The sequence below is a fragment of the Pteronotus mesoamericanus genome, unplaced genomic scaffold (genome assembly GCF_021234165.1).
Source record: "Pteronotus mesoamericanus isolate MK-2021 breed Mesoamerican mustached bat unplaced genomic scaffold, CSHL_Meso_final contig_35, whole genome shotgun sequence".
NCBI lineage: Eukaryota > Metazoa > Chordata > Mammalia > Chiroptera > Mormoopidae > Pteronotus > Pteronotus mesoamericanus.
This window is the reverse complement of record NW_026555139.1, coordinates 3,030,477-3,044,662: the sequence shown is the minus strand read 5'-3', so window position 1 is coordinate 3,044,662 and position 14,186 is coordinate 3,030,477.

Here is a 14,186-nt window from a genome sequence, read left to right as displayed (position 1 = left end):
AAACCCAACAATGTGCTGCCAAGGAGCCAACCAGTGGGTGTGAGAGCTCAGAAAATAAGGGTCAGCTTCTGCTTGGCAGCTGGAGCATTCAGAGTGGTTCTGGAAAGTGATGTTCAAGGTTTCATCTGAGCTTGATCTCTGGGTCAGGTCCCAGGCTGGGCCTTGTCTTCAATGACAACTCCCATAGCAGCCCCTCTAATGGAGTATACGAACTAGGTTTTCAAAAGGTGATAAAATCAGACAAATTTTAAATCTACAGCTGTTGTTTTGTCAGCATGTATATTTTCATAGAAAAGAGCAAATGTCTGCTATACTGGCCAGATAATTATCTGCTTTTCCTTACTTGTTCCCAAGTGTAAAAGAATGCCCTAGGTGAAGACCTGGTTTTAATCACCTTTGATTAACACAGAGGCTTTTGAAGGCAAAGGTGCTTTCTATAAACTGGCAGGGTCCCAAGGCATTAACATTTTAGACTTTTCCCCAATATGTGAAATGTCTAGAGCAGGACCAAGGTATCAAGCCCGTAGAGACAATGCATTGTGCAGGGAGTTACTTTAATTCCTGATTGATTCCTCAAAGACATTTATTATTATTACTATTTTTGTTCTTGGAAGATTGTAAGCCATGCAAAGGTAGAGACTTCTGGGTCCAAGGAATGTTTCAGCTGGCACTTTTTTTTTTTTTTTTTTTTTTTTTTTTGGAATTGAAGATTTGGAAACCCAGAGATAGTCTTGGGAATGGTTCCAGAAATGATTAAGATGCTGGAAAGATCTAGGCTGAAAAAAAAACAAACAAAAACAAACAAACAAAAGGATTTGGGGGACTTCACTGGGGACAATGAGAAAAGTCACCTTCTGCCCTCAAGAAAACTCAGAGTTAGAACACAAATACTGTTCCTCTGCCCACAGATTTTATTTAAGACTACATGGTTTGGTTGAGAACACACACAGGCAGGATATCATGCTGAATCCTGAAGGCCTCTAAAGCCAGGGCCAATATCCATCCTTTGACCTAGTATAAGTATTGAGTATTTTAGAGGCAATGTGTGTAACTGATACCTAACTTTAAAGGGTGGGGCCCTGAGGAGCACAGGAGGAATGAGAAGGAATGCCAAATGCTTATGACATTTTGCTTTCAGAAGACCTGATTGGAGCATAAGCTTCTGCATTGCAAAGGATTTGAGTAAATACTGGGTGAAATAAGCACCTGAGGCTTGGACGTGGCTGAGAAAATCATGGTGGCTACATTCTTTTCCTTCCTTCTCAAGAGCAGATAGCACCAGGCTTGTGTTTACTGAGCTAGCTTCCAACTCCTCTCTCACTTCAGAGGACAGGGTTCCCTTTGGAAAATTCAGCCACTGCTAAGAGCTTATCTTAGGTTTGGCTTTCCCAGAGCTCCCAAATTCCTGATGCTCCTTGCATGAATTAACTTTCCTAGGCCCATGTGATTCTACAACATCCAACCTACTCAGGATTGTCTGGGATAGCCAGTGACAACTTTGAGTTTCATGAACAGAGACTGTCCCTTTAAAACAAAACATATCAGAGGCTACCCCACAGGTAAGGGGTAGGAGAATATATTGAGAGAAGAGTCCATGAACCACACTGAGAGCCTAAAGATGTCGGTATTCTAAGGTGCACAGTCCTCTCAGGGATACTTGGCCCACAAGTGAGAACTGAGAGGAAAAAAGGAGGCCCCACCTGAGTGCCTATCTCCCTGGATGTGGGTCTGAAAGCTGGGATTTTTCTTTATAGTCTCTTTGAGATCTTCACGCAGACAATGTCTCTTAGTCATATTTATCTTAGGTTCTGCAAATCAAAGCTACCCGGATTGACACAAGTTGTGCCCCTCTTCCAAATATATGATTCAGCTGCTTTGCAGGCTGTTTTCTTTGTTCACTGCAGAAGTCTAGCCAACAAATGCCCAGGCTAAAGCTTAGAGGGCAGGACCACATGTTCTATGAGGTTATAAACTATGGCAATCAAAACTTTGGGCCCATAGCTGGCATGTCAGATCTGACCCACAGATGTGTAGTGATTCTGATACACTGGGCATCCATATTCTCTGACCCCATACACCTGGGAGCAGCTGCCCACACAGAAGCCTGGGCTTATGCTATGGTTTTCTTCTGTCCCCCTCTGGTCTCTTCACACCTGCCCTGACCCCAGACCCATGGGCTGCCAGCTTATCTTCTCAGATAGTGTGGGTCTGTGCTCTCAATTGTAACATTTAAAAATTTGTTTAATGTGCTTTTCCATAGTAAGATAATCTGACTACATGATAAAATATTTTGGAAAATAGACACAAGATGAAGTAATCACTGCAAATATCAGTACCATATATAAACACTATTATTAATTCTTCCAGTAGTTTTTCTTGTTATTGTTGTTTTCATGTCACACAATTATTTTTGTGTTCTTGATTTTACTTAATATTAATGTTTTCCATGTGGCTATAGTTGTGTTGATCAATGCTTTTAATAACTTTATAATATTCCATATAGGTATGTGTCATTATTTACTTAGTCTCTTCATTATGTGATGGGAAATACTGCTTTAATGAACAGCATCATGAGTACTTGAATTTTTATATTTAGTTTAAATATTAAAACCAGTACAGGCCTTTGTATTTACTTTAATATATATCGACAAATTTCTTTGTGAAAATATTGTACCAATACAACTCTCTCAGAAAACATTAGTATATAAGACTCAGCCAATTTTGGGTCTGCTTATAAATTAATTAATTTATTAAGCTAATTTAGCTGGAAAAAATGACCATCTTATGTCTGTAGCATTTGAAAGCCCCTTTCAATATGATATTTTGAAGGTCTGATATAGAATCAGATGACAGACCATTAACCTCATCATCACTGTGCAGAGCTGCCCCTTCCATGGTGGTAAAAGTATTTGCCACTGAGTAATAGTGAGTTTCCAGTGCCCCATCTCTCTTATTTTACAGGTGTCTATCCACATTACCACCCATATCCTTTTATCTGCCATTCTGCATGAAGGAATAAGTGCTGTCATATAGCATAAAAAACACCACACATGCCAAATAAGCATGCTAATCAAGGAAGGGGAAAGTAAAGACAGTAGGAGAAGTTAGAGTCTTCAGGACACAGACCTCCAGAGATGGCCATAAAGTAGAAATGGTGCCAAGTCCCCTAGTGGCCAAGGAGGAGAGAAAAATCACAACTAGTTACAGGAGCTCCAGTGTCCCTGGGGCAAAGCTAAGCCATGTGCTCAGGGGAAGCAGGCTGATGTGGGGCACTGCTCAGAAGAGACTGCCCCATGTTACCTGTGACAAGGCTGCCATAGCCTGTGGTGAGTCCTATCATCAGCACACATAGTTTTCATTTGGGGGAAGTTTCCTGTAAGGCCTCACTGTGTGCACTGATGACACAGACCTATGCTCAGGTCACTAAACCAGTACTTTTCAGGGTCTTCTGCAGAGGAGAACATCCAGTGAGGTTGGGGCCAGGTGGGAGATTTCAGCTGGTTAAGTTCAATCCAGCAATTAATCTTTTGTGGATATTTGGAGCTTTGAATGGACAAGAGTTTCTAAATTCTTCATAGGAGGTGAAAAGAAATGGGGACAAGAATACAGGTGAAAGGTTTAGCCCACATCAGTGATTTTCAAGGTGTGATTCCTGTACCAGCAACATCAGGATCACTGGGAAATTGTTACAAATGCAAATTCTCAGTCCCATCCCAGACCTGCTGAGTCAGAAACTCTGCAGGCAGACCCTGCACTCTGTATTATGGAGGAAGGATCAAAGAAATTGAAACTTCATGAGTTGGTGTAGGTAACACAGTAGAGTTGAAAGAACAGTGAACATAGAGACCTGCCATCCAGGTTTCCTCCCAGCTCCGATGGTAATTTGTGGTGTAACCTTGAGTAAGTTTGATTCAGTTAGCTCATATGAAAAATGTGTCTATTAACCCCTACTTTTCTACTCTATTATGTTGCCATGAGAAATGAGAAAAGTTTATCTAAATATAATTTATATTTAAATTAAGTGATTAAAACTACTTAAAATCAAAGTGACAAAAATAAAGCTAAATTTCTTTTAAAAGAAAAAATATACTAGTAGGCAATAAAGATTTATCAAAAGAAAGAGTGGATGAAGTAAATCAATAATTCAAAAGGTATGAGAAGCTGAGTTCTACTTCCTATCATGGAGGTTCATTTCCCTGTTGCAGGTAGGTGACAGTTGTTGTTGAATGTTATGTCTGGTGAGGCAGCAAACAAAGCAAGTGATGTAGAGAGGGATATGCCTTGAAGAAATGGGTGGGTGGTACTGCCATTCCATTCACAGAGAAAAAGATGAACAGTCTTGATGAACAGTCTTGGCAGGAAGAAGGAATGTTGCTTTTAGTCTTGGAAATGTTGACTTGAGAGTCCCTGGGTCATCTAGGAACAGGCACCAAGGAGATGGAATGTCAAGATCTGGAGCTCAGAAAAAGGGCCTGGCTGGAGGTGCACATCTGAGCATCATCTGACTGTGGGTGGATAACATATGGGGTTGGATGACACCAATCACATAAAGTGGAAAAAACACAAGGAATTGTCCATTGAGCAGTGCCTGCATTAATTATGGGCAGAGGAGACTGAGAATGGACAAAAGGAAAAAGGGAGAACAGAGAGGGAAGCAGAAGGCCAAGGTCATAAGACAATCTTTGAGAGCAAGTCTGGAGAGATGCCACCTTCTCCAGGGAGTTTGTCCTGATTGGTCAAGGCACAGTGGTGTGTCAGCCAGCCAGCCTGAAGGCCCAGCATGGCTCTTCATTTCTGAGACATGAGACAGGATATTTGCTCAGATGTCAGGAAGCTGTTCTGTGGTTCTGCAGGATATGTCTCTAGAAGCAGATGGAATTCCAAGGATCTGAAAGGTTCAGATGTGGTTCATCATTACAAGGAATTGCTTTGTCTTTAAGAAGCCAGACAATCATTATGCTAAGTGAAATAAGCCAGGGGGCGAAAGACAAATACCATATGATCTCAACTATAAGTGGAACCTAACCAACAATACAAAGATGCAAGGAAAATAAGACCAGTAACACTGAAAGGGAAAGAAACCAACAGAGACAAGAGGGAAGGAGGGAGGCGGGGCAGGGGAAAAGGAAGGGAAGGGGAAAGTCAAGGAACATATAACAAGGACTCATGGACAAAACCAAAGAGGATTAGTTGAGGGAGGGAAGGAGGGAGGGAGGGAGGAAGGGGGCAAGGGAAAGGTGGGAGGCAGGCAGAGACAAATGTATTTGAAAAAATAAAGAAATTAATTAAAAAAAAAAAAGAAGCCAGACAACCAGTTTTGATATTTAAAATATCTTCTAGTAAGATGTAAGGTCAAGCCCATGGTCACAAGAAATACATGATGACAGCAGTGGACTCTTGTGCTTGGTATGTACAGAAATGCCAGGTCCTGGCATGGATAATTTTTTTTAATCCCTGTCAATTACCCTTTGAGATAAGAAATTGTCTTCATGTTAAACAAAAACATGGGCCAGAGGACTGGGCCATTGTTTAGGGTATCACAAGTGCAATGGAGCACAAACATGATTGGAAGGCAACCTCTGATTCCTAAATTTGTGCTCTCTAGTAACATGCAATGCTGGAGATTTTAGGGCCCTGTCATAAACATAGAACCATACTGGGTAGTACCACCTGCCAGGATGAAATAGTGAGCGCTTCCTCTAAGCAAGAAGTAGCTCCATAAAATACACAAACGGTGAGTTTGGGGAAGCTTGTGTGTTTGCAGGCATCTGTATGTCATGTGTGTATCTTTGTGTATCTCTGTGCGTTTGTGTGTCTCTGTGTGTAAGCCTTGGGTGTCCAGTAGGAAGAAAAAATTAAGGTTCTCCACAAAAAGTCATGATAATGCTAGATGATAAGAGAAATAAACAAATGGTAGCTGGTTGAGAAGTATGGAGTCAGATGGAGAAGCCTGGGGACTCAAGGCTAAAGCCAAGGGCAAACAACTTCTGAGCCTCCCTTCCATGAGAGGCTGACAAGAGGTGGGACTCCTCAGAGTCGTGTGGGCGATATTAAATCTTGAGGCTGTGACCATGTTAAAGATATCAAAAAGTCCTTTCTATCTTTTTTAAAGTGACAATTTCACATAAGAATTTCAAGGAAAGTATAGGCCTATTACTGGAAGATAAAAAGGCCATTCTGATGGACATCAGATAGAAAGCAGAACTCCTCACCTTCTGTAATGTTTCTCTTTCTTTGTCAAGAGGCTTTAGACTGAAAAGGGCTGGATGAGTATTAACTTGAAGTTCAAGCTGGTGGAACTTTGTAAAAGGGCTCAGTGTTGTTCTATATGAATTCTTACTCCTGGATCCAGAAGGACTTGAGGAATTTAGAGTCTACTGAGTTACCATTTCCCTGCACCTTGGACATGGGAAGAGACTCAGAATGTTGTCTGAGCAAGAGCAAGCACCATGTCCTTTGTCATTCTGCATCAAAGCACCACCTTGGCATATTCCACATTGAGTCACCCTGACACTGCAAACAAGGAGACCTTTTTCAAAGTATTAAATAATCAGGAATTACTGCAAAGCATTGGCTTTTTGCTAAACAGCTCTTTTGCTGCAAAAAGAATCAGGTGCCCAAGGTTATTTACCTTATATAATTAAGCGAGCAGTTCTAGAAGTATCCTGTTTTTACTAGTTTATATTTTCTTGATATATAAAAAACCCAGTCAGCCTTTACCTGTATTCTCTCCTTTCAGACTTACAGGTTCTCATCAACTTACTGGATAGGAAATTCTTCCATTGGGCTCACCTTACAGTAGGCTGGTGAATGCCCTCACCACACCTCTGACTGCTTTACTGCAGGCGCTCTGCTCATTCATGCACTGATTTAACCACAGATATTCTGAGGTTAGAGTCACTCTGCTGTGGTATGCCATCAAGTATTTCATGCTTGAAAGCCCTAAAGTAGAGGGTGCAATGATTTTTTAATTGAAGCTAAGTCTTAGCTTTGTCCTTACTAAGTTCTCACCTAGGGTATCACTTGACTTCTCTGGGTAATAGGATGAGGAGAAAGTTGTTCCAGGGCTATTGTAAGAATAGTAAGACTTAAGAGCATTCATAGTTTTTGGTTATCATATAAGTTGTGGGGATGCAACATATATCATGGTGACTATATTAATAATACTGTATTATATATTTAAAAGTTGCTGAGAATAGACCTTAAAAGTTCTCCTTATAAGAAAAAAATTGTAACTATGTTTGGTGGTAGATGTTAACTAGACATATTGTGGTGATAATTTCACAATACATACATATATTGGATCATTATGTTGTACACTGAAACTAATGTAATGTTATATGTCAATTGTACCTCAATAAATACAAAAAGAGAGAATTTATAGGGAATTTGCAAAGACTAAACCTCTGTGAAAATTGAGATCTTTAAGCTCCTATTGTATCACTTTTAGAATAAAAAATAATACTTTGGGAGGGAGACGTGCCTATTAGGAGCCCCAGAAAGTGAAGGTGGGAAAATCACAAGCACCTTTTGGGAGCTGAAGTCATGCATTGAGTCTCAACAAGAGAGTGCAGACTAACTGAGAAATAATTAACTTATTATTATAAGAATAAAAATTCTTATTCTTATAATAAGAATAAGAGGGGAAGAGCAACTTTCCAAAAGTCAAACAGAAATTGGTATTACCTACTGCAAGTCCTGGACCTATTGCACTGTGTTATGTCTGAGTGAACAGGTTGGATAGGAGGCCATTGAATACAAGTAAGAGCACACCTGCATCAAGTTCACTAACATCAAGTTAGTATGTTTTTATTTTCTGCTGGACTTAAATCCACTTGATGAGACAAGATGATTATTATTTGATGATTAGAACAAAAAGAAATGTCATTTGTTTGTAAAAACAAACATAAAAGGAATGGTGAGAGAAGGATACCTGGGATAAGCAGGTTATTAACGTTGGCCTTCAATTTTTTTTCACCTACTCCTTAGCAACTTCCAGTTGCCAGAATGGGACCCAGCATCAGAGAAGCTACATTTACAAACCTTGCAGCTTTCTTAAAGGGATGGCTCCTCCATGGCCATTCTTTGTAATGCATCCAGAAACCAAACCTGGTTTCACAAGGTCTATTACAAATTTCATCCATTGTGGAGAGTTAGAAGCAGGCAATTTATTGCATCCAATTTAAAAGTCATGAAAGAATCCTTCAGATTTGTGTTCTTTCCATGTCTTTTAGGTAAGCTGAATATATTCTTTGGTTTTAAAGAAAACAGTTGTAAATGTTTGGAAGCTGTTGGGACATCAAACAACTCTTAGACTAGTGCATTTTAATGGTATACTTGTAAAAGAATCAGTAAAAGAAGCAGAAACATATGGTTTAAATTCCTTTGAATAACACAAAGTGTTTTTGTAGCCATTCTTTTTTTTTTTTTTTTTCCTGAGGGTCTGAACACATCTTTGAGTGCTTATCTTGTAAATACTCAAAATAACCTTTAGATAGACTGACACAGCAAAGGAGACAGTTGTACTGTAACATTGTCTCTCCTTGAGCCTGAGGTCCTGGATCCCTGACAACTTTGAGTTCATCAAAAAAATTGTGGTTGGAAGGACTGGAACAAGAATTTGTGCAGAGTTGTGAGTAATTCAGGTGCGAAGCTGGTCCAGAGTTCAAGGCTCAAAAGCTTACACACTCCAACCAAGCAACATTAAGTTTTGAATTGTGCTCTGAGAATTAAAAATGGAAGATTGGGTGTAGAGAGCAACTTGAAAACTCTTGAGCTCTTGCATGCTCAAGGACATTCAAATTCAATGATAACAATGTGCTGGTCAAACAAATTAGACCTGTGGGCAGCACCTGCCTCCAGCTTCACCCCCTGCTTCAGCCTAAATTCCTTGGTTGTGGATTAGAATAAGAGGGGAAGAGCAACTTTCCAAAAGTCAAACAGAAATTGGTATTACCTACTGCAAGTCCTGGACCTATTGCACTGTGTTATGTCTGAGTGAACAGGTTGGATAGGAGGCCATTGAATACAAGTAAGAGCACACCTGCATCAAGTTCACATGACCTTGGACACATGACATCACCTTGTTAGTGTCAGATTTCTCAAGTGTGACAGAGGAATAATAATGACTACCTCACTGACTTGTGAAGATTGAATATTAAGAAAGTCAGTAATTATTATTGTAAAAGTTGAGTTTCCTCTGTTACATATTAATTTAATAAATAGCTATTGAATGTCTATTGTGAGGTCTGCACCAGGGATATGGTGTTAAGCCAATGCAGACAGTGTTTTTCCTCTTGCAACTTGGAGTCTAGTGGGAGAGACTGATATCTCTGAAATGACTAAGGAAGTAAGCATAGCCACGCATAGAGCCAGAGAGATAGTGAGCCTGTGTGTGGAAGGTTCAGAGGCTCTGGACTCATGAGGAACTGAGAAGCAAGGAAGGATGGCTCAAGACACCCTGGAAGTCACAGGGAACAAAGGATGTAATGGGGGCTCCACAAGAATCTGATCCCATGACTTTCTCTAGTACCATCTGCAGGATGTTTTAGGCTGCCTTATCTCTGTTCTCTGCTCCTCCATTCTGTGCTTGTCTACCTTTCCACTGCTTTAATCATTCATTCATGCCTTAGTCCACAGGATCTGATCCCTCCTCTCTGGATGAACCATAAGCTCTCATCCAGTTTTCATATTCTTCTGTCTGGTGCCACATGCCACTACACAGTCTAGGCCTGTGCCTTGTCTGTCCTAGTCCTTGTCACTGAGACCACATCCCAAGCATCACCGCATCATTTCTAATTCTGTTCTCTCCCTTCTTCTCACCAGGAAATGATACCCAAAACCTTGATACTCATTTGGGCAAGATCTTTGTTTGCATGCAACAGAAACTGACCCTGGCTGATCATATCAAGAAAAAGGATTTGTTGCAAGGGTGTTGGACAATTCAGAGAACCCCTGGGAAGGCCATGGAACAATATTTATGTAACTGAACAAAAAAGAATGGAAGTTAAACCACCTGTTGTCACAAAAGCCAAACTTGTGAGACAGATGCTGGTGTCAAAGGAAAGAGGTTTTATGCATGGGTTGCATAATCTGGGATAATGGCAGACTCCTGTTTCAAAGTTCATTTCCTCTGCAAGACCAAGACGAAAGACAATGTCCAGAGTTCCTGCTCCATTTTAAAGAATGCTCTTTTGGAGCCTGCAGGCAGCTGCTTAGTGGTCATTAGTCATCATCCAGGTAGTTTAGTTTGTTCCTGGCTGCTGTCCATTTCAGGCTCCTTACTGGAGCCTGTGTGTGGAGCCTGTACAGCCATTTGGCCATGTGGCAGCTGGGGCTGCAAGGGAGTGTACCCCTGGGAGAGCATCACCAGGTAGGTAAGAGATACAGATTCCTTCCTGGAGGCTATGAACCATGTGGTTGCTAAAGCCACATGGCCCGTGGAGAGAGCAGGGGAGTCTGCCATCCAAGTGCATGTCATAAGCCAGTGAGCCAGAGAGCATTCTTTAGTCCTCTGGATTAATATTAGCTTGGGTGTAGGATAAACCAGATGCTTTCTCAAAATGACCAATCAACTTCCCAAATTTTCACACATTTCATGTGGTTCTGCCTCCCATCCAATTCCTTCTTTTCCTAGGTTAGACTGACAGGCATCTCTGGTCCAGCACCTCTCCCTGTGCCATTTTGATTTCTATGGTTCATATGCCTGTCTTCCCCTGGTCCTACCCCCAGCCTGATACTGGAGGGCAGAGAGGAGCGCTTGTCACACACTCAGTGTAAGAACCTACTCTAGCCTCCACCTTGGTCAGGGAGAGGGAGACTTCTGGGGGATTCAGACAGACTGTGTACCAGTAACATTTAGACAATTGTCACATGCAAGGAAAGCTAAGCCATAAGCAGGTGACTAACAAAATCACACCCAGAGGTGGTCTTGTGTGATCCTGTGGCCATGACTGCTTCACTTGGAGGCCCCATATGCCCTGCAGCTGTAGCAGCACTGGCCATGCTTACAGGGACTGAGCTCCACTGCTGCCGCCTCCAGCAACCCAGACTTACTGGCACTGAGGCAAGCCAGGAAGAGGATCCGTGCTTGCTATGCCCACAGAAAGTGAGTAAAAGAGGTTTCTGCTTTCAGAATAGCAAGCAGATGCGGCAAGACTGTCTCCGTCCAATCAGAGAGGAAACAAGTCAGATGTGGTTTTGGGCCAGATTCTGAGTGGGTCCTAGAATAGACAGGATTTAAAAGATTGGCTAGATGATGAAAAATAAGCAAGAGGAGGAAGAGACTTTTGACTTGGATGATGATGATGGCACTTACTAGAGGGGACATACAAAACAGTATAGTCATGAACAAAAGAGATGTGAGATACTTGTGGGATATTAAATGGATTGTTGAATTTACCCCAGCCTTAGTACATAGTTGATGCTGAATATATACTTACCAAATAAATATATTGACCTGAAGGCCATTTGGAAGATGGGGACTGTAGCTAGCAGGTTACCAAGGCTTTATGCAGGAAAGGCACAAAAGAGGTTTTTTTCCTGCCAACCCCACCAGCATGAATGAGCTTCTACAGGCAGGCTGCTCAACAGGACCCTTTGTGTGTTCCAGGCTTTTTTCTAGAGTTCTCTGAGGTCATAGCTCAGTTCTTAGTGCCAACTGTTGATGTTCCTGTATAGAGACAAGATCCTGGACTTTCATCTGTCCCTCCTTTCCCTTTTGAACTATTTTGCCATCACTTTTCAGTACTCTTCTTACTGGGGCTTTCCAAGTTTTCCATGGAGTTAGAATAATGGCTGAAAAGAGGGAGCTCATGCAGGTTTTTAGGAACAGAGCAGATTGGGCAAGCACTTCATTTTTTTGAAGCTTCCAGCTATTTTTTAAAAAATCATGTTTTATTTTACTCCTTAAAATCAGTTTGTTTTAATGTAAAAGCCGAAGGCTTTACATTTCTTATCACTGAAGAAAACTGACACTCCAGAAACATAGCTTCTGTAGCTTCAAATAATGGATGACTGCTCCAACCTAGCTCCAGTTAATCAAACTCCCTTTATATTGCAGGCATTTCAAATGTTATTTCATTAAATAATGATACTATGTATCTAAGTTAGATATCACTCCCATCTTATTGGTGGTGAATATTGAGTTCAGAGAGATTAGGTAACTTGTCCAAGATAATTTAGCTTGCAAGGGAAGAATCTGAAGCCTTTCTGCCATTAGCTCTCCTGTATCCCCCAGGAGGACCAGGTCATCAGTCTTGTTCCCATGTTCTATGATGCCTCCATCCATGTCAGTCCTGGTGGACTTATATTTATGAGCCTTTTGAATTTATACAAGGCCAAAGAGGCAGACCTATGTGGCAACAAATGTCATAACCTCATGAGACCTTAGTGGTGTTCTGATATAGGGAATGGAAGATGCACGTATTTTGATCTTCTGGTCCCAAAGCATATGGACTTCTTTTATTATCATGGACCCCTTATTTTAGAGCCTCAGAGCCATTCTCAATATAGCATTCTAGGGAGCAATGGCCATGTTCACAGTGTTGAAATGGGAATTAAAACCTATTTGTCATTCTCTAAATGATCAGACCTCTCCATTTTACTGAGGGGGATATTGAGGCCCAGGGAAGATGGGATTTATAGGGGTTTCTTACAGCAGAGCCTGGACTAAAGCCTAGTCTCCTGATATCCAACCTAATCCTCTCTGAACTGTATACCTCAAGAGAGGGTCCAGGACTTGCAAGACTTGGGGCAGGGATCAGTCTTCTCTCCCTGTCCATGCCCTCATAAGGGGCTTTAATACAGTCCTTTATTTACAATTCAAATTGAAGTGTCTCAAATCTCACCAAAGTTCTGTGAGAACATTAGGCAATTAATGTTCCATAAATTGCCTAATAAATTGAAAGAATAATATTTTGTTCATTTAAGGGAAAGGAGGTAAGGCTTCCTACTACTTTATGATAGTTGATAATGTTACAACACAGAAAAGAGGTTCTGCTGCCTGCTGCCACCCTCTAGGCAAATTCCAAGGGCAGAGGTCTGGTGAAAAAGGAAAGAGGTAGTTTATACAAAAGCTACACAACTGGAAAGAATGGCAGGCTTCTGCCACAAAGCCCATCCCCTCCATAATACCCAGAGAAAAACCCTGCCATTCTCTATAGATGAGTCCAAGGCTGCACTTGGAATTCCTTCTCCTATTTAAAAATACTGTCCTTTGGGAAACCATAGTGGCTGCTGCACAATCATTTAAGCTGCTCAGCTTCTTTTCCTATCACTGTTAGGCCTCAGGCTCCATTATCAAGTCTGTGCATATAGCCAACAGCCAACTGTCCCTGCTGCTTCTTACACCAGGGGCCTGCGGCCTGTTGCCTGGGCATGCAGCTTCCAGAACCCACCAGTCTGCAAGTACTCCAGCTTACACATCCACAGTGTGGATCCAAGAGGAATAAATGCCCACATTCCAGGACTATCTTCTCAGTGACATAAGATGCTAAGGTGTCCTGCAGGTCACTGCCACGGTATGTGTCCATGGGGCACGGCCAAGTATGCATGACTTGACCTTGGTGTAAGCCATCCCCTACAGGGTGAGCAGGGGGAAGAAAAAAGGGCATGTTTTTCACTTCCCTCCATTTAAATCTTTTAGCCTAAACTTCCATGCACTCCAGAAGGGTCCAGCCACCCCAGCCAATCCCACCCTTCTCCCTGGCTAAACTGGCAGGTCAGCACCTCCTCCTGCCGCCATGTACCAGAAGGGAATAGGAGGGCTTTTCCCTTTACCAAAACATTTAACTAGCCTCATCTATACTCTGTGCAGGGCCTCCTCCTGCTGCATCTCTGCCTGGGGGGAGGGAAATCTGTCATGAGGTGCCACGCTGGCTTGTTTACCTCTGCCTTGGGCAGCTTCCTCCTACGGCCCCTCTCCTTAGCACAGTGACCTGGCTAGATCTACCTGTGTCTGTAATGCTTATTAAGATCTCTTCTTTATTCATCCTAAATAAAATCTAGACAAGTTCCCATAGGTGAGACTCAGTGTGGCAATGTAGAATAGTGGAAGGAACATTGGTTTCAGAGGAAGTCATATCTGATTTGCATGCCTAATGACTTGCAAGCTAAATTATCTTGGACAAGTTACTTAATCTCTCTGAGCTCGATATTTACCACCTATAAGATGGGAGTGATATCTA